The sequence below is a fragment of the Pristiophorus japonicus genome, chromosome 3 (genome assembly GCF_044704955.1).
Source record: "Pristiophorus japonicus isolate sPriJap1 chromosome 3, sPriJap1.hap1, whole genome shotgun sequence".
In the NCBI taxonomy this organism is placed as follows: domain Eukaryota; kingdom Metazoa; phylum Chordata; class Chondrichthyes; family Pristiophoridae; genus Pristiophorus; species Pristiophorus japonicus.
Window position 1 is genome coordinate 290,974,531 of NC_091979.1, and position 21,808 is coordinate 290,996,338.

At 45.9% G+C, this 21,808-nt stretch overlaps 1 protein-coding gene and 1 pseudogene across 1 annotated transcript in view; one reads left to right on the forward strand and one right to left on the reverse strand.

Moving 5' to 3' along the window:
* LOC139255865 (kinase non-catalytic C-lobe domain-containing protein 1) overlaps nt 1-21,808 on the forward strand; it is a 308,421-nt gene that overhangs the window by 115,784 nt on the left and 170,829 nt on the right. The window lies entirely within an intron of this gene.
* LOC139260529 (U2 spliceosomal RNA) lies at nt 14,876-15,114 on the reverse strand (annotated as a pseudogene).

Here is a 21,808-nt window from a genome sequence, read left to right on the forward strand (position 1 = left end):
ATGAGCTAGCCTCAACTGCTTCCTTGGGCAGAGAATTCCACAGATTCACAACCCTCTGGGAGAAGAAATTCCTTCTCAACTCGGTTTTAAATTGGCTCCCCCGTATTTTGAGGCTGTGCCCCCTAGTTCTAGTCTCCCCGACCAGTGAAAACAACCTCTCTGCCTCTATCTTGTCTATCCCTTTCATGATTTTAAATGTTTCTATAAGATCACCCCTCATCCTTCTGAACTCCAACGAGTAAAGACCCAGTCTACTCAATCTATGATCATAAGGTAACCCCCTCATCTCCGGAATCAGCCTAGTGAATCGTCTCTGTACCCCTTCCAAAGCTAGTATATCCTTCCTTAAGTAAGGTGACCAAAACTGCACGCAGTACTCCAGGTGCGGCCTCACAATACCCCTGATGAGTCATCCCCCTCAGCAGTACCCAAAGCAGTGTATCTGTTTTGCAGGGGGATGACCACAGAGGACTCCTGCACTACTTTCCTTGCACTGTTCTTCCTGTTGGTCTTCCATTCCCTATCTGGCTGTGGACCCTTTCCCTGCGGTACGACCAACTCGCTATACGTGATACGTCATTCTCAGCATCGTGGATGCTCCAGAGTGAATCCACCCTCAGCTCCAACTCCGCAACGCGGACCGTCAGGAGCTGGAGGTGGATAAACTTCCTGTACACATAGTCGTCAGGGACACTGGAGTCGTCCCTGAGTTCCCACATGGTACAGGAGGAGCATAACACCCGACCGAGCTCTCCTGCCATGACTTAACCCTTAGATACACTTAAATTGGCAACAACAATGGTTTCTAGACCAATATGTCGAGGAACCAACTAGGGGGGATGCCATCTTAGACTAGGTGTTGTGTAATGAGAGAGGATTAATTAGCAATCTCGTTGTACGAGGCGCCTTGGGGAAGAGTGACCATAATATGGTGGAATTCTGCATTAGGATGGAGAATGAAACAGTTAATTCAGAGACCCTGGTCCAGAACTTAAAGAAGGCTAACTTTGAAGGTATGAGGCGTGAATTGGCTAGGATAGATTGGCGAATGATACTTAAGGGGTTGACTGTGGATGGGCAATGGCAGACATTTAGAGACCACATGGATGAACTACAACAATTGTACATTCCTGTCTGGCGTAAAAATAAAAAAGGGAAGGTGGCTCAACCGTGGCTATCAAAGGAAATCAGGGATACTATTAAAGCCAAGGAAGTGGCATACAAATTGTCCAGAAATAGCAGCGAACCCGGGGACTGGGAGAGATTTAGAACTCAGCAGAGGAGGAAAAAGGGTTTGATTAGGGCAGGGAAAATGGAGTACGAGAAGAAGCTTGCAGGGAATATTAAGACGGATTGCAAAAGTTTCTATCGATATGTAAAAAGAAAAAGGTTAGTAAAGACAAATGTAGGTCCCCTGCAGTCAGAATCAGGGGAAGTCATAACGGGGAACAAAGAAATGGCGGACCAATTGAACAAGTACTTTGGTTCGGTATTCACTAAGGAGGACACAAACAACCTTCCGGATATAAAAGGGGTTGGAGGGTCTAGTAAGGAGGAGGAACTGAGGGAAATCCTTATTAGTCGGGAAATTGTGTTGGGGAAATTGATGGGATTGAAGGCCGATAAATCCCCAGGGCCTGATGGACTGCATCCCAGAGTACTTAAGGAGGTGGCCTTGGAAATAGTGGATGCATTGACAGTCATTTTCCAACATTCTATTGTCTCTGGATCAGTTCCTATGGCGTGGAGGGTAGCCAATGTAACCCCATTTTTTAAAAAAGGAGGGAGAGATAACAGGGAATTATAGACTGGTCAGCCTGACATCGGTAGTGGGTAAAATGATGGAATCAATTGTTAAGGATGTTATAGCAGTGCATTTGGAAAGAGGTGACATGATAGGTCCAAGTCAGCATGGATTTGTGAAAGGGAAATCATGCTTGACAAATCTTCTGGAATTTTTTGAGGATGTTTCCAGTAGAGTGGACAAGGGAGAACCAGTTGATGTGGTATATTTGGACTTTCAGAAGGCTTTCGACAAGGTCCCACACAAGAGATTAATGTGCAAAGTTAAAGCACATGGAATTGGGGGTAGTGTGCTGACATGAATTGAGTACTGGTTGTCAGACAGGAAACAAAGAGTAGGAGTAAATGGGGACTTTTCAGAATGGCAGGCAGTGACTAGTGGGGTACCGCAAGGTTCTGTGCTGGGGCCCCAGCTGTTTACACTGTACATTAATGATTTAGACGAGGGGATTAAATGTAGTATCTCCAAATTTGCGGATGACACTAAGTTGGGTGGCAGTGTGAGCTGCGAGGAGGATGCTATGAGGCTGCAGAGCGACTTGGATAGGTTAGGTGAGTGGGCAAATGCATGGCAGATGAAGTATAATGTGGATAAATGTGAGGTTATCCACTTTGGTGGTTAAAAACAGAGAGACAGACTATTATCTGAATGGTGACAGATTAGGAAAAGGGGAGGCGCAAAGAGACCTGGGTGTCATGGTACATCAGTCATTGAAGGTTGGCATGCAGGTACAGCAGGCGGTTAAGAAAGCAAATGGTATGTTGGCCTTCATAGCGAGGGGATTTGAGTACAGGGGCAGGGAGGTGTTGCTACAGTTGTACAGGGCCTTGGTGAGGCCACACCTGGAGTATTGTGTACAGTTTTGGTCGCCTAACCTGAGGAAGGACATTCTTGCTATTGAGGGAGTGCAGCGAAGGTTCACCAGACTGATTCCCAGGATGGCGGGACTGACATATCAAGAAAGACTGGATCAACTGGGCTTGTATTCACTGGAGTTCAGAAGAATGAGAGGGGACCTCATAGAAACGTTTAAAATTCTGACGGGGTTAGACAGGTTAGATGCAGGAAGAATGTTCCCAATGTTGGGGAAGTCCAGAATCAGGGGACACAGTCTAAGGTTAAGGGGTAAGCCATTTAGGACCGAGATGAGGAGGAATTTCTTCACCCAGAGAGTGGTGAACCTGTGGAATTATCTACCACAGAAAGTTGTTGAGGCCAATTCACTAAATATATTCAAAAAGGAGTTAGATGAAGTCCTTACTACTAGGGGGATCAAGGGGGATGGTGAGAAAGCAGGAATGGGATACTGAAGTTGCATGTTCAGCCATGAACTCATTGAATGGCGGTGCAGGCTAGAAGGGCCGAATGGCCTACTCCTGCACCTATTTTCTATGTTTCTATGTATACAGTTGCAGAAGGACCTCCCTGCTTTTGTACTCCATCCCTCTCGCAATGAAGGCCAACATTCCATTCGCCTTCCTGATTACCTGCTGCATCTGCAAACTAACTTTTTGGGATTCATGCACAAGGACCCCCAGGTCCCTCTGCACCGCAGCATGTTGTAATTTCTCCCCATTCAAATAATATTCCCTTTTACTGTTTTTTTTCCCAAGGTGGATGACCTCACACTTTCCGACATTGTATTCCATCTGCCAAACCTTAGCCCATTCGTTTAACCTATCTAAATCTCTTTGCAGCCTCTCTATGTCCTCTCCACAATCCGCTTTCCCACTAATCTTTGTGTCATCTGCAAATTTTGCTGCACTACACTCTGTCCCCTCTTCCAGGTCATCTATGTATATTGTAAACAGTTGTGGTCCCAGCACCGATCCCTGTGGCACACCACTAACCACCGATTTCCAACCCGAAAAGGACCCATTTATCCCGACTCTCTGCTTTCTGTCAGCCAGCCAATTCTTGATCCATGCTAATACATTTCCTCTGACTCCGCGTACCTTTATCTTCTGCAGTAACCTTTTGTGTGGCACCTTATCGAATGCCTTTTCAAAATCTAAATACACCACATCCATCGGTACATCTCTATCCACCATGCTCGTTATATCCTCAAAGAATTCCAGTAAATTAGTTAAACATGATTTCCCCTTCATGAATCCATGCTGCGTCTGCTTGATAGCACTATTCCTATCTAGATGTCCCGCTATTTCTTCCTTAATGATAGTTTCAAGCATTTTCCCCACTACAGATGTTAAACTAACCGGCCTATAGTTACCTGCCTTTTGTCTGCCCCCTTTTTTAAACAGAGGCGTTACATTAGCTGCTTTCCAATCCGCTGGTACCTCCACTCCAATCCGCTGGTACCTCCCCAGAGTCCAGAGAATTTTGGTAGATTATAACGAATGCATCTGCTATAACTTCCGCCATCTCTTTTAATACCCTGGGATGCATTTCATCAGGACCAGGGGACTTGTCTACCTTGAGATCCATTAGCCTGTCCAGCACTACCACCCTAGTGATAGTGATTGTCTCCAGGTTCTCCCTTCCCACATTCCTGTGATCAGCAATTTCTGGCATGGTTTTTGTGCCTTCCACTGTGAAGACCGAAGCAAAATAATTGTTTACGGTCTCAGCCATTTCCACATTTCTCATTATTAAATCCCCCTTCTCATCTTCTAAGGGACCAACATTTACTTTAGTCACTCTTTTCCGTTTTATATATGTGTAAAAGCTTTTACTGTCCGTTTTTATGTTTTGCGCAAGTTTACCTTTGTAATCTATCTTTCCTTTCTTTATTGCTTTCTTCGTCATTCTTTGCTATCGTTTAAAATTTTCTCAATCTTCTATTTTCCCACTAACCTTGGCCACCTTATACGCATTGGTTTTTAATTTGATACTCTCCTTTATTTCCTTGGTTATCCACGGCTGGTTATCCCTTCTCTTCCCGCCCTTTTTCACTGGAATATATTTTTGTTGAGCACTATGAAAGAGCTCCTTAAAAGTCCTGCACTGTTCCTCAATTATGCCACCGTTTAGTCTGTGTTCCCAGTCTACTTTAGCCAACTCTGCCCTCATCCCACTGTAGTCCCCTTTGTTTAAGCATAGTACGCTCGTTTGAGACACTATTTCCTCACCCTCAATCTGTATTACAAATTCAACCATACTGTGATCACTCATTCCGAGAGGAACTTTTACGAGGAGGTAATTTATTATTGCATTTATTGCATTGAATAAATGAAATTATTACTTACACTAAATACTTGACCAAGGTCCTGCCATTTCTTTTTACACTGGCTTCCAGATCTCGTGGTGTTCACCACTGCGCAGTAATCTTCTGCAACTTGGTTCCAGCGTTTCTTCATTTCTTTGGCGGAACTTTTTATGTGACCTCTGCTGGTGTCCAGCTCCTGCCATCTGTTCTCAATCACAGTAACTGGTGCCTCCACTTCTTCCAGTAAGAAATTCTTGGTCCTTGCTCCACGTTGCATCTTGTATTGCTCCAGCTGTGATTTTCCCAATGCTCTCACACAGCACTCCTCGCACACACACAACTGGCTCTTTAAAAATGGCCGATTGCCAAATCCGAGCTGTGCTGAGCATGCACGTTCTTTGGAAAGACGTCAAAAATGTAACTTTTTTTCCTGCGTATGCGCAGAAGGTACAGCATTGTTTTATGGCGTAGACAGCGGGCTCCACCTGCCGAGGCAACTGGACACGCTGCGCCGTGCCAAATTCGAATTATACATTGGGGAAACTTTGGCAAAATATTTCTACCGCATTTCTGACCTAGAAAACCTAGCATACCTCTGGCAATATGCCAGAAAATGGGCTTGGGGAAAATTGAGCCCTATGAGAGGGAAGATAGATTATGAAAGTAAACTAGCACGAAATATAAAAACAGACAGTAAGAGTTTTTATAGATACATAAAAAGGAAAAGAGTGGCTAAAGTAAATGTTGGATGAGACTGGGGAATTAATAAAGGAGGACAGAGAAATGGCAGAGACGTTGAACACATATTTTGTGTCGGTATTCAGGGTAGAAGACACTAAAAACATCCCAATAGTGGATAATCAAGGGGCTATAGGGAGGGAGGAACTTAATACAATCACTATCACTAATGAAGTAGTACTCGGTAAAATAATGGGACTAAAGGCAGACAAGTCCCCTGGACCTGATGGCTTACATCCTAGGGTCTCAAAGGAAGTGGCTGCAGAGATAGTGGATGCATTGGTTATAATCTACCAAAATTCCCTGGATTCTGGGGCAGTCCCAGCGGATTGGAAAATCGCAAATGTAACTCCCCTAATTAAAAAAAGGGGGCAGACAAAAAGCAGGAAATTATAGACCAGTTAGCCTAACATTGGTCATTGGGAAAATGCTGGAGTCCATTATTAAGGAAGCAGTGGGACATTTTTGGAAAAGCATGATTCAATCAAGCAGAGTCAGCATGGTTTTATGAAAAAGAAATCATGTTTGACAAATTTGCTGGAGTTCTTTGAGGATGTAATGAGCAGGATGGATAAGGGGGAACCAGTGGATGTGGTGTATTTGGATTTCCGGAAGACAGTCGAGAAGGTGTCACATAAAAGGTTACTGCACAAGATTAATGTTCACGGAGTTGGTGGTAATATATTAGCATGGATAGAGGATTGGCTAACTAACAGAAAACAGAGAGTCGGGATAAATGGGTCATTTTCCGGTTGGTAAACAGTGACTAGTAGGGTAGCGCAGGGATCAGTGCTGGGTCCTCAACTACTTACAATCTATATTAATGTCTTGGATGAAGGGACCGAGTGTAATGTAGCCAAGTTTGCTGATGATGATGCAAAGGTGGCAAAGCAAATTGTGAGGAGGACCCAAAAAATCTGCAAAGGGATATAGACAAGTTAAGTGAGTGGACAAAAATTTGGCAGATGGAGTATAATGTGGGAAAATGTAAGGTTTATCCACTTTGGCAGAAATAATAGAAAAGCAAATTATAATTTAAATGAAGAAAACTTGCAAAGTGCTGCATTACAGGGAGAGCTGGGGTTCCTTGTGCATAAAAGTTAGTATGCAGATACAACAAGTAATCAGGAAGGCAAATGGAATGCTGGTCTTTATTGCAAGGAGGATAGAGTATTAAAGCAGAGAAGTCCTGCTACAACTGTGCAGGGTATTGGTGAGGCCACACCTGGAGTACTGCGTACAGTTTTGTTCTCCTTATTTAAGGAAGGATATACTTGCATTCGAGGCTGTTCAGAGAAGGTTCACCAGGTTGATTCCGGAGATGAGGGGATTGACTTATGAAGATAGGTTGAGTAGGTTGGGTCTATACACATTGGAGTTCAGAAGAATGAGAAGTGATCTTATTGAAACATCGACAAGGTGGATGCGGAGAGGATATTTCCATTTATCGGGAAAACTAAAACTAGGGGACATAGTCTCAAAATAAGGGGCTGCCCATTTAAAACTGAGATGAGGAGGAATTTCTTCTCTCAGAGGGTTGTAAATCTATGAAATTCTCTGCCCCAGAGAGCTGTGGAGGCTGGGTCATTGAATATATTTAAGGTGGAGATAGACAGATGTTTGAGCGATAAGGGCGTAAAGGGTTTTGGGGAGCGGACAGGGAAGTGGAGCTGAGTCCATGATCAGATCAGCCATGATCTTATTGAATGGTGGAGCAGGCGCAAGGGGCCAAATGGCCTACTCCTGCTCCTATTTCTTATGTTCTTATGTTCTTAAAATGTCAGCAAGTATTTAGTGAACAGGGAAATTAATGCACATTACAACAGATACTACAGATGGAAAAAATAGTCATTGTTCAAGGGCAAAACTCTCCTTTTTAATCATATTTGCTGAGCTTGCAATGCTTCTATAGTTCAAGTTTTAGAAGTGTATGGCTGATGGCTCTTTCAACCGATTATTACAGTGCGTTTCTATTTATTTGATGTTCTTAGAGAATCAACAGCATTTTTTAAATTCTCATGTTTGAAGTGCTTGGCTGTGATAACCTTATGACAGCTCCTACTTTGTGTTCCACTTTCAGCTTGGTGTATTTATTCTCTGAATTAGTTGATCATCTTTTACTCGAGCTTCAAAGCGTATTTTAATTTTTTTGTCATTTTTCTCCCCTTGATGCCTGAAAACATTGCCTCATGCTAGGGTACCGCAGAGCTTCGTTACCTCGCCCAAGTGACTATTTTTCATATTTGAGCCTGGTCGGTGAATGTTGCCAGGCTATTTGATCATTGTTGGCAACCCAGTTGAGCCTGATCCATTCCTCAGTTATTGTCCACACTTGCACACTTTTGATATTGATCAGGATCAGTTTTTCAGGAACCTAGCTAATTGCATTCTCAAGTTGATCCCTCTCCCCAAAACACAGGAGCAATCTCAGCACACACCAGGAATCAAAGCTGACATCTCTTGGTCTATCTGGCTCATTAGCACACCATTATCTTTAGTTTTGAATTGCTTGGCAGTAGTTAATAATTCATGATAATTGTTTTTGTTAAAACAAAATGAGGACATGCACCATTTTTGAGGTATTTGCATTCATTGTTTAGTTGGTAATGTCCTTTTGTAGCTGTAACTATGGCAAGTCCTCTTCAGATTTTCTTTGCACATTTAATTCTCCAAATGATTATTGAAAGAAGTTTTGCATGCTAGTACCTTTTCATGCATAGATAGTTCAACAAATTATCAGCAAATTATTTATTACAGTAAAGTGCAAAAAAAATCAAGTATGCAGGTGCAGCGCCTAAAATCCGGAACCCTCGGGACCGAGGCCGTTCCGGATTCCGGGCTTTTCCGAATTTTCGATTTGTTTTCTGACGTCATGAATCCGCAAACACCCGAGCCCAGGTTCGGGTATTTCCGGATTTCGGAATGTCAAAAAGGATGGGGGGATTTCTGCCGAGGAGCTGTTCGGGCCGTCCTGCCCCACCGAGGAGAATGCCGTCGGGCGGACTGGCCCCTGCCAAGGATGTCATTGGATAGGAGAGCCCCACCAAGGAGGTTGTCAGCGGGCCCCGCCGAGGAGGTGTTCCGGCAGGCAGGCGGCCCCACCGAGGTGGTGTTCGGGCCAGCCCCACCCAGGATGTTGGCAGATGGACCCCGCTGAGGAGGTCGTCGGGCGGGCCGGCGAGAAGGCCCCAAGGTAAGGGCAGCGGTGCTGGGGCGAGGCCCCGAGGTTGGCAGGGTCGTCGGGTCCGGATTCCGGAAAGCCCTGCCACCAATCGGTCCGGATTCCGGAACATTCCGGATTCTCGATGCTGCACCTGTACCTAATCCTGTTCTTCATTCCGCACTCTCTGTAAGAATCTGGGACTCTTACTGATTTCTAGGGAACATGTCATCTGTAACGGTGCTGACACAGGACCTGTTATTATAAAGGTTGATATTGCTCACTTGTCAGTTCGTTCTTCTGTAGCTCCAATATTTGAGCTTGTTGTTTCTAGTGTTGTTCACTACTTCAGATGTTGAACAGAGTACTCTGTGTTTTTTACATTAAGAAAATAAGCCATAAAAATGTAAAATGCAGCAGGAAAAATGAGCCTGCGAAAGAAAGGACCACAAGCTCTGATCTGTGGTTTTGTGGCACTAGGTTCACATTGGTACCATCCAGCACTAGCAACAACTTCGTATCCAAGGGTGTTGAAGGCCAATTAAAGAGACAAGCACAAATGACACAACCCAGTACTAGCCTTAAAACTAATGCCATTGGTGACAATGGGTACTGGAGGCTTATTGACATCAAGTGCCTCTGAGGAGATGTTGTTGGCACTTAGTACAAGTTACTCAGTGAACTCAGAGTTAGTTGATGCAGCCTAGGTCAAAATGAAGTAATGTGTAGTCACAATGCCTGCCTTTAGAAGAAGAACAACAGGTTCCATATTGGCACCAGTACATATGGCAATTTATGAGCATGTATTTCCTAAGAACCAGTCAGAAGAGGGCCAGACTTGCGTGGTTTGTGGAAATTCTCTTAACAAAATGAAAAATATTCTGCCAAGACAAGTAATCTGCCTTTTCCATTGTGTCAAATATTGATTCAAGTACATGAGGTATTGTCGCTTTTGCAATTGGTAATTTTCAGGAAAAATCTTTCCCATTTTGTTGCATTTGAGTCAATCAATGGAACAATTTTACATTTTCCCTCCAAACACAGACCTACAACGATCCGAGTCAAACTGGCCCCAGTATTAAGCACAAATCTCGTAAAATGGAAAGCATTATTACAAAAGGAAAATAACAGTACAATTGTGAGGAAGTTTTCCAGCAGGGAAAGTGTGCCCTCTAATGCAAGAAGGCAGGGAACAAGTTATTTACTTCAGTGTGTGAGAATTTATTGAGAATTTATTACAATGCTTTCTTACGATTCTGTAGGTTTTTTTAATTTCTGGGAGTTATAGATTTTTTTTAAATCTAGAAAAAAAGAATGCTGCATTTTCTAAAAACGTGGGAGGAGGAATGGAAGTTCATTTTTTTCATGGTCTTCTGAGGAAACAATAAGAGAAAATGTTACAGACCAAATGAGAAATGATGTAGTGAATGTGTAGCTAAAAGAGGTGCGCTGACCTAAATCGCATAAGACACAAAAAATGTGAAATTTTGAAAAACTCCTTTTTGTTACAGATCTGTTAATGTAAGACTGAAAATCAATAAAAACTGGTAGGAATAATTCTGAGATCCAGGAGTTTGTTGGTCACAATTGACTAAAAGTAGAAATCAAAGGACTTAAACATAATTGCAGATTTCCGAAACAAAGATAAACTACTACAGCTCAGATTTCATAGCTTATGAGTTTACAACAATCCTTCAATTGTGACTTGGCAGCAACTCATTCTAAGCCTTCTTTGCTTCATGCTTCTTTGCATTATGCATTCAAGACAGTTCTAAATTCCAGTAGTTACTGCTTCATAACTTCTGTTATCAGTACTGAGCTTCCCTACTTTGGTTCATATATACTGCTGTTGCCACCGTTTTGCCATTGAGGTTTTACCTTCTGTTGACTGTTGATTTGTGTTAATGTGATTAAATATGGATGCAGCAATAATTTTGTCCCTCTGTGTATCACAATCTTTTGATGGAAAGGGACAATAATAATTTATTTCCACTGCTTGTATACTAGTTTGAATTCAGCCATCACTTTCAGTCATTAAACCTGACTTTTATTCTCCTCCTGTGTATACCATGCAGGGTACCTGCTTAAGGTTGTGAAGAAGCAGTGGTACCCGATGATCACGGTGAATAAAACATTGAAGATCCACAAGTAGTGTGACGAAAAACATTTGAAAAACATAAGGGTATTACCAGGACAGTACATTCAAAAATTCTCATCCTTGTCTTCAAATCCTTCCATGGCCTCACCCCTCCCTATTTCTATAGCCTCCTCCAGCCCTGTAACCCTTTGAGATCTCTGCGCTCCTCCAATTCTGGCCTCTTGCACATTCCTGATTTTAATCGCTCGACCATTGCCAGCGTTGCCTTCAGCTGCCTAGCCATAAGTTCTGGAATTCCCACCCTAATTCTCTTTGCCTCTTTACCTCTCTCTCCTCCTTTAAAACTATCCTTAAAATATACTTCTTTGATCAATCTTTGGTCACCTTTCCTAATATCTTATGTGGCTTGGTGACAATTTGTTTTTGATAATGCTCCTGTGAAGCTCCTTGGGCCGTTTTAGTTGCCAGTAGTTGTTGTATAAAACCAGATACATTATACTTATGTTGCACAAAGCCTTAGTACAGCCACATTTTTAGTTCCCACAGAGAGTGGATGAAATCAAGGCCCTGGAGAACACCCAGGAGAGATCAATCAAAATGATATCCAAATCTTGGGTCTCCAGGACTTGGGGCTTTTTTATTGGGGAAAGGCAAAACTTTCAGAAGATATGATTGAAGTTCTTAAAATAATAATCAGAATAGATTCTATCCAGCTGAAATTGATGTATGAGGTTGAACTGCATCTCGATGGGGTGGACTGGATGGACCAGATACTTTTTTCCCAGCATCTGGTATTAACTAAAGTGGCCTATGATTCGCAGGGTCTGACTTCCCCTTTCCGTCCATAGGGAAAAAACCAGATATGGACGTAATTATTTGCATTAAAAAAATGCTCAGATTGGGTCTCCGTGATTAAATGACCCGATTGCTGATTGGTCCCCTTGGAGGACAAGCTACACCCAGCAGTTTCTCTGGAATGTATAATTTAAACCGTCCAGCCCAAGTTCTCAGTGACTTTGCAAAATGTAATTCGAGCCATTCTGACTGCCGACTCCAGACATGATAGAGCTCCCATCTCACCGTCCAAGTTCCTGCTCATCTCATCCCAAATTCTTGAACCTCCCCCAGCCAAAGTTAATGCCCCATCCCAGCCCAGGTTCATGCACCATCCCAGCTCAAGTTCCTGATCCCCCCCACTCCCCCTCCCCACCCAGCACAAGTTCCTGATCTTTGCCACCATCCCCCACCCCCTACTGTGGCATTGATGGGGCATTGTGTGGGGTTCATGGATTGTTAACAGGTTTATTTGGTATGAAGTGAATAGCAATAGTGTCGTGACTTCCTGATTTCATCCACTCCAATGATGTCTCTTGTCACAAACGCACCGAGCTTTCCGAGAAATTGGGTGTGGGTGTAAAGCGGGTGTGGTTGGAAGAATGTGATCCATCTTCCCCGAGTTCCCTCTCGCCCCTCCGATCCCCTTTCTCTCGTCCTCTCTCTCTCCCCAATCTCTCTCACTCTTTCCACCCCCCCCCCCCCCACCGTCAGTCTCTCATTTTTCCCACCACCCCACCAGTCTCTCTCACTCTTCCCACCCACCCCCTCTGTCTCTCTCACTCTTCCCCCCCCAGTCTCTCTCACTCTTCCACTCCCCCCCCCAATCTCTCTCACTCTCCCCCCCCCAGTCTCTCTCACTCTTGCCCCCTCTCCTCAGTCTCACACTCTTGCCACCCCTAGTCTCTCTCACCCTTCCCCTTCCCCCAATCTCTCTCTCCCCCCAACAGTTTCTCCCTCTCCCCCAATCTCTCTCTCCCCGCCCCCCCCCCCCACCTGTCTCTATCCCTCTCCCGCAGAAGGTCACGAAAATGTTTGTGTAGATAATCACAGCGGTATTCTAGTCAAAAGTTCGAAAGGTAATCCAAAAGCTAGAAGCAGCTCCAGCGGCAGTAAACGGCACGCGACACAGCTCCTCATGATATAGGTCCCATGTCCCGTTCTCACTCTCCCCCAGTCTCTCTTTCTCCTCCCTCCCACAGTCTCTCTCTTTTCCTCCCCACCCTCCCCAGTCTCTCTCTTCCCCTCCCACCCCAGTCTCTCTCTTTCTCCACCGCCGCCCTCCCCCCCGCCCCCGGTCTCTCTCTCCCCTCCCCCCCACCAGCCTCTCTCCCCCCTCCCCACCAGTCTCTCTCTTCCCCCCCCTTCCCACCAGTCTTTCTCTTCCCCCCCCTCCCCACCAGTCTCTCTCTTCCCCCCCCCTCACCACCAGTCTCACTCTTCCCCCTCCTCCCTCCCAGTCTCACTTCCCCCCCGCCGCCCCCCCACGAGTCTTTTCCCTCCCTGTTATATATGCATAAAGGTTCAAACTCAGTAGTGTTTAACTAAGCAAGGTACGACCTTGGCTCTGCTTCATTTAGGCCCAAAGTGCCTGATTCTCAAAATGGCTGGCCTTTTATACCTGAGCAGCATCATGTGCGTGCTGCTCAGCGGCCTCCAACAATGACACCATCTGGTGGCTATAAACAGAATATACATACATGAAACCGCCCCCCCCAGTCTCTCTTCCCCCCCCTCCACCAGTCTCTCTCCTTCCCCCCCTCCTCCCTAGTCTCTCTCTTCCCCTCCCCAGTCTCTCTCTTTCCGCCCCCCCCAGTCTCTCTCTTTCTGCACCCCCAATTTCTCTCTTCCCCCCCCCCCAATCTCTCTCTCTACCTTCCCCCCACCTCCCCGCAGTCTCTCTCCCACCTCTGATGTTTCATCTCCCACAGAAGTCTGCGAAAATATTTGTGTAGATAATCACAGTGATATTCTAGGCAAAAGTCCTGAAGATAATCTAAAAGCTAGAAGCAGCTCCAACGGCAATGAGCTCCACATGGCACAGCTCCTCACGATACAAGTCCCACTCCTGGTTTCGGGTTCAAGGAGTCTGCGCATGCGTAAGCATCGGGGGCGGAGACTGAGTTGCGCTGGTGCAGAAGGACGCTCAAAAAAACTAGTGCAAATAATCACTGTGAATAAAATACTTATCAATTTCTTTCAGCACTGTGGGGTTAATGTCATCAGGCCCAGCTGCCTGATCAGCCTTGCCAATCTTAATCCTATCTGCAACCATTTCCACAATTACGTTAATGGAATCAAATTATGGAGCACCCCAATCTGGCATCTGAGCATTATCCTCAATAGCGAAAAGCGATGCAAAGGAGGTAAAATTGGTCAACACCACGAGTCCGTAATGGCCTCATAGCAAATCGTAAGCCTGTTTTACACTGTCACCGATGTTCTTTTCCCTGATGATTTTGCTAACGGCCAAGTGGCCTCTGGATACCCGTATGGGGTGGGAAGCTCCATTTAAATGAGACCCAGCTGTCAAAATGAACGGGTCTCCCACTGCACTACCCAGATGGTCTGCCCATGTGTTACAATCGCTGACTGTTTCCAACTCTGTCATGAAATGCAATCTTAATCTTTTGATGCAAATTAAAATAGAATAATCAGGCCCTTTTCTTTGCAACAGGTATTTTAGCATGCAAGGATATACTATACTTCTGTTGGTTGTTTCACTATATATATGTTCTTGTTTTTGCATGTGAGGACTTGTAAGTTTGCTTAGTCATTGAAATACAAGCAGTTTGTTTATGCAGCACAACGAATAATAAATGTAGTAATCTTTGAACCAGTTCAATTATTAGTTAACATTCACTAAATCACCCAACCCTCACTGGCATTACTAAAAGGTGCAATGATGTCAGCCTCAAGTAATTTTTTAACAACTAGCAGATCTCCTGTGGTGTTTTTTTTTGTGGAAATTCGTAGCCAATCGTTCCAATTCTTTGTCAAATCACAAACGCCAGAGGTCACCTTGGGCCCATTCAAGGATCACCCTGCGCCAATGCTCTCAGCCAAAAGGCCTAGAGCCACTGCACCGTTCCTGGAAGTACTGCAATACCAGGTTCGTGCCATGGAGGTGGATGGGTCAGGTCCCCCACACACCTCCGTGGAGGTGGATGGGTCAAGCCACCCCACCCACCTCCTATTTCCAAAAAAGCAAGCATATACCTTCCTGATCCAGGGAGAACCACCTTGGGGTTATGGTGGTTACTCCCCTGTCAGGTCAGTTACGCATGATCTTAGCCAAAAGGCCGAGAAGCGATTCAGATCTCCTGTGGTGTTTTTTTTTGAAATTCGTAGCCAATCGTTCCAATTCTTTGTCAAATCACAAACGCCAGAGGTCACCTTGCACATGCCAAGGATCACTCTGCGCCAATGCTCTTAGCCAAAAGGCCTAGAGCCACTGCACCGTTCCTGGAAGTACTGCAATACCAGGTTCGTGCCATGGAGGTGGATGGGTCAAGCCACCCCACACACCTCCGTGGAGGTGGATGGGTCAAGCCACCCCACCCACCTCCTATTTCCAAAAAAGCAAGCATATACCTTCCTGATCCAGGGAGAACCACCTTGGGGTTATGGTGGTTACTCCCCTGTCAGGTCAGTTACGCATGATCTTAGCCAACTCCTGTGGTGTTTTTTTTTTAATTCGTAGCCAATCGTTCCAATTCTTTGTCAAATCACAAACGCCAGAGGTCATCTTGCACATGCCAAGGATCACTCTGCGCCAATGCTCTTAGCCAAAAGGCCTAGAGCCACTGCACCGTTCCTGGAAGTACTGCAATACCAGGTTCGTGCCATGGAGGTGGATGGGTCAGGTCCCCCACACACCTCCGTGGAGGTGGATGGGTCAACCCTCCCCACCCACCTCCTCTTTTGGTGAGTCAGAGGTTACACTATTCTATAACAATAGTGCTATTTATGCTATGTAGGTAATAACATCAAGCCCACTCATTTAGTGTGACTGAATAAGTTAAATTCAATTTGTATTACATGATATTCTGACATTTAACACTGCTTTAGGGATTGTATTCCACAACTGTAAAAATTGTAAAGCACCAAGTTGAAATCCGGAAGGTGGACAGTTAAAATGATCCATGGGACTAATCCACCATCATTACCATTCTCTTCCCATTGGTTATGATCTTAACATGCTCTTTAGAGCAGTTGAGAGGGACGTATCCCAGAAGCCAGCAGGTCTTTCTTTAAATATACAGATTGGGCTCCAATGACATAATCGGGACACGACTTCAATCTTAACTGGAGACCTGCACTGGCCTTTGCACCCATGCCAACTCAGTGGGCAGAAAATCGGGGGCAAAAGAGGCCCACAAAATGAGGATTTTTTTTACTTTCTTTATGAGACCAGAAGGAGCAGGAAAGCTTCTCTGGGCTCCACAATGAAAGTTTAGGTGTTCCTTTCCTGGGGCTATCTTCTCTCCTAAACATGAGGTGCTCCTGAACCCCCTCCCAGTCACTCGCCTGAGTACCGGGTGTCATGTATTCAACTGTCATTGTAACCCATGTATAAACTAACCTAAGTTGTACACTGTGAGAACATTGACCACTAGGGGGTGAACTTGTGGGAGACACTCCTAACCTGGACTTTCAGGTATAAAGGGGGATGCTCCACCCACCTTCTTCACTTCAGTGCTGGCTAATAAAGGTTTCTGGTCACAGAGTGACCTTCTCTCAAGTATGGGCCTCGTGTGCATTTGTACTGTATAGTAAGGACATATTATTGGCGACGGGAAACTGGGATTTAAACCACGCGAGCATGGCCACTAGCAGCACAGATGAGAGGTACTGTGTTGGTGATGATTGGGACGATTTTATTGAGCGACTACAGCAAAGTTTCATCACTAAGGAATGGTTGTGACAGCAGTCGGCCGACAAACGCAGGGCTCATCTCCTGACGGTTTGTGGATCCAGGATGTATTTCCTGATGAAGGACCTTCTAGCGCCAGAGAAGCCGGCGGACAAGACTTTTGAAGAGCTCAGTAAGTTGATCAGGGAACACTTTAAACTGGCGAGCAGCATGCACATGGCGAGACACCAGTTTTACACCCACCGGTGGCGAGAAGGGCAAAGCATTCCAGACTTCGTGGCAGATCTCTGGCGACTGGCAAGCCTATGTACCGGTAAGTTCCCAGATGCATGCAGAGCAGTGATGCTGCGAGACTTTTTTTATTGAGGGCATCGGGCACGCTGGGGTTTTCAGGAAACTGATTGAGACCAAAAACTTGACCCTGGAAACGGCGGCTTTGATGGCCCAGACATTTATCTCAGTGGAGGAAGAGACCAGAATGATGTTTGACAAAAATCTTGGCTTAAATGCAGCAAGTGGACAGGGAGTCAACATTGTTAACGCGGCACACAGTTTTCCAAGCAGGCAGGGGCAATCGGACATGCCCGAGCATGTAGTCGAACCCAAAGGGGGAATTCAACAGGGACAATGGCTAGCTGAACGGCGATTCATGCCATCGCAAGGGACAATGCGGCCCGTAATGGGGCCATCAACACCTGTCAATGGTGCGCTTAAGGACAGTTACAGAGACAGTCAGAGATGATCGACTGGTAATGGACCTTTTGTTTCCAACAATGGCTCATGTTGGAGGTGTGGAGGCAAACACCCAGCCAAAGCTTGCAGGTATCAGCAATATACCTGCAGAAACTGCAACATCAGCAGTCATTTGGTGCGTATGTGCAGGAAGCCTGCAGCCAGGTTGATGTACGAGGAGGACGGGCCCGATGTAAGCCCTACGAGACCAAATGAACACTGGGGGAAATCGCTGGAAGCTGAAGTTCAGCGAGTTCATGTGGAGCACAGATACAGTTCATACACCAGGACGCCACTGATAATGATGAAAGTGCTCCTCAATGGCATCCCAATATCAATGAAGCTAGACACAGGGGCCAGCCAGTTCCTGATGAGCATCAAACAGTTTGACAAGTTGTGGGCGTCCAAGGCCAGGAGGCCAAAATTATTGCCATTGACGCACAGCTACAGACATACAAAGGAGATCAGCCCGGTGCTAGGCAGCAGCATGGTAGTCGTGACCCACAAAGATTCGGAGAACAGGTTGCCACTCTGGATTGTCCCAGGGGATGGTCCCGCACTACTGGGGAGGAGTTGGCTTGCTGTCATGAACTGGAAATGGGGCGATGTCAATGCAATTTCTTCTGTGGAGCGAGTATCATTCTCACAGGTCCTGGACAAATTTGACTCATTATTTCAACCCGGCATTAGCACTTTCATGGGGACCAAGGTATTGATTCACATAAACCCGGACGCCAGGCCAGTACACCACAAGGCCAGAGCAGTGCCGTACGTGATGTGGGAGAAGAAAGAAGGCGAATTGGACTGCCTGCTGAGGGAAGGCATCATCTCGGCAGTCGAATTCAGTAACTGGGCGAGCTCCATTGTGCCGGTGATCAAGGCAGATGGGTCAGTCAGGATATGTGGTGATTACAAGGCCACCATCAATCGGGTGTCACTCCAAGACCAGTACCCGCTACCGAGAGCGGAGGACCTCTTTGCGAAGCTATCCGGTGGCAAACTTTTTTCAAAATTGGACCTGACCTCAGCTTACATGACCCAGGAGCTGGCGAGTGAGTCGAAGAAGCTGACCACCATCATGACGCACAAGGGGTTGTTTGAGTACAACAGATGCCCTTTCGGGATTCGCTCGGCCGCCGCGATCTTTCAACGAAATACCGAAAGCCTCCTCAAGTCGATTCCAAGGACGGTGGTTTTTCAAGACGACATCCTCATCACGGTTACGATACTGAAGAACACCTCCACAACCTCGAGGAGGTGCTATGCAGACTGGACCGGCTAGGGCTGCGACTGAAAAAGGCGAAGTGCGTCTTCCTAGCTCCAGAGGTAGAATTCCTGGGGATGAGGGTAGCAGCAGACGGGATCAGCCCTACTGCGTCCAAAACAGAAGTGATCCAGAGAGCACCCAGACCCCGTAACATGACAGAGCGACATTCGTTCCTGGGGCTCCTGAACTATTTTGGTAACTTTCTTCCCAAATTGAGCACGCTGTTAGAGCCGCTACACGTGCTCATACGCAAAGGTCGCGATTGGGTCTGGGAGGACAGCCAGGAAAGGGCTTTTGATAGAGCACGCAATTTGTTATGTTCCAACAATCTGTTAACGCTATATGACCCATGTAAGAAACTTGTTTTAACGTGCGATGCATCATCCTATGGGGTCAGGTGTGTGTTGCAGCATGTTAATGCCAAGGGTCAGTTACAGCCGATAGCTTATGCCTCCAGAAGTTTTTCCCTGCAGAAAGGGGCTAAGGGATTGTCATGTATTCAACTGTCATTGTAATCCATGTATAAACTGACCTAAGTTGTACACCATGAGAACACTGACCACTAGGGGGTGAACTTGTGGGAGACACTCCTCACTTGGACTTTCAGGTATAAAAGGGGAAGCTCCACCCACCTTCATCACTTCAATGCTGGAATAAAGGTTACTGGTCACAGATTGACCTTCTCTCTAGTATGGGCCTCGTGTGCATTTGTACTGTATAGTAATGGCATATCAGGGATGATAGAAAAGGAAGCACTTGCATGTGTATATGCAGTAAAAAAAATGCACCAGTACCTGTTTGGCAGGAAATTTGAGCTGGAGGCAGATCACAAACCCCAAACGTCCCTTTTGGCCGACAACAAGGCCATAAATGCAAATGCATCGGCCCGCATACAGAGGTGGGCACTGACATTAGCTGCCTATGACTATACAATTCGGCACAGACCAGGCACTGAAAACTGCGCCGATGCACTCAGCAGGCTCCCAATAGCCAACACCGAGGGGGCAACCGAGCATGCTGCTGAGATGGTCATGGCTGTTGAAGCTTTCGAAAGCAAAGGCTCACCCGTGACAGCCCGTCAGATCAAAGTCTGGACTAATAGAGACCCGCTACTGTCTTTAGTCAAGAAATGTGTCCTAAATGGGGACTGGGCAGCCACGTACGGGGCATGCCCTGAGGAATTTAAACCATTTCACAGGCACAAGGATGAACTCTCGATTCAGGCTGATTGACGACTATGGGGAAACCGTGTAGTCATGCCCCAGATGAGCAGAGAGGTGTTCATTAGAGAACTCCACAATGAGCACCCGGGCATTGTCATGATGAAGGCAACTGCCAGGTCACATGTTTGGTGCCCAGGAATAGATGCAGACCTGGAACTTTGTGATCGCAGGTACAACACATGTGCCCAGGGAAGCCCCCCTTAGCCCCTGGTCCTGGCCCGCCAAGCCATGGTCATGCATCCATGTGGACTACGCAGGTCCTTTCATGGGAAAAATGTTTTTGGTTGTAGTAGACGTCTGCTCCAAATGGATCGAGTGTGACATTCTTAATTCAAGCACATCCTCTGCCACGGTAGAAAGTCTAAGGGCAATGTTCGCCGCCCATGATCTACCGGAAGTCTTGTCAGCGACAATGGCCCGTGCTTTACAAGCATTGAATTCCAGGATTTCATGGCAGGAAATGGTATCAACCATGTCAGAACGGCACCGTTCAAGCCGGCACGAGCAGTGCAGATAATTAAACAGGGGATGCTCAGAATCCAAGGGGGTTCCCTATAAAGCCGCTTATCACGCCTCCTGTTGGCCAATAGATACTGACCACACTCGCTCACAGGGGTTCCACCCGCAGAGCTGCTAATGAAAAGGATGCTCAAAACCAGGTTATCCCTTATACACCCCACAATGAAAGAAATTGTTGAGAGCAGGCGCCAGTCACAATGTGACTCCCATGACAGGAATGCGAGGGCGCGATGTATTGATGTCAATGACCCTGTCTTTGTCCTCAACTACGCTGCAGGGCCCAAATGGCTCGCAGGCACTGTGATTGCCAAAGAGGGGAATAAGATTCTCGTAGTTAAACTTACCAATGGACAAATCTGCCACAAACACGTGGATCAAACAAAAAGGAGGTTCAGCAACCCCATAGAAGAAGCAGAGATCGAACATGATGTAGAGTTCACTCCACCACAGGTGACCGAACACCGGAACCAAGTGGAGGAGAGCCCAGTCACTGTGGGCAGTCCGGACAGGCCTGAGGCACAGCAAACAGTAAGCACTCAGGCCAGCGCCCAATAACCGGAGCCCCAACTCAGGCGCTCTACAAGGGAGCGTAAATCACCAGAGAGACTTAACCTGTGATCCCAATAAGACTTTGGAGGAGGAGGTGATGTCATGTATACAACTGTTATTGTAACACATGTATAAACTGACCTAAGTTGTACACCGTGACAACATTGACCACTAGGTGGTGAACTTGTGGGAGACACTCCTAACCTGGACTTTCAGATATAAAAGGGGAAGCTCCACTCACCTTCATCACTTCAGTGCTGGCTAATAAAGGTTTCTGGTCACAGAGTGACCTTCTCTCAAGTATGGGCCTCGTGCGCATTCATAATGTATAGTAAGGACATATTATTACATATTACCGGGGACTGTTCCTTCAGGTCCCTAGCAACATAGCACTCGAGTCAGCTGTCACTTCCTCATTTAACTAGTCTTTGAATGAATGCGAGCTGCTAATAAATTTAGCTTTATGGGTGGCTTTTGTTGCATTTCGTTTGGTTCATTTTTTAATTACATTTTTCACTTAGATTTAGCATTTTTGCTTTTTTCCTTTTTACTCTTTTTCATATTCTACCATTGAAGGTAGTTTTACTCTTATTTTAAGCAATCTACGTTGGGAGCATGACCATTCCTCTGGGAATGCCTTTCCCTCAGGGAGCTGGATAAGCAGTTCCATGGAATACACAGAGGCAGGTGTCTTGCTCGATGAGGCGGGCCTATTGACACCATCAGAATTATTTGTGCATGTCCTACGATGTCTATCTTTGCTGCTTGCAATTCACCGGAGAGGCAGTATCGACACTTTGCCACCTCCTGCAATTTGATTTACGACCTCTTGCAATCTGATC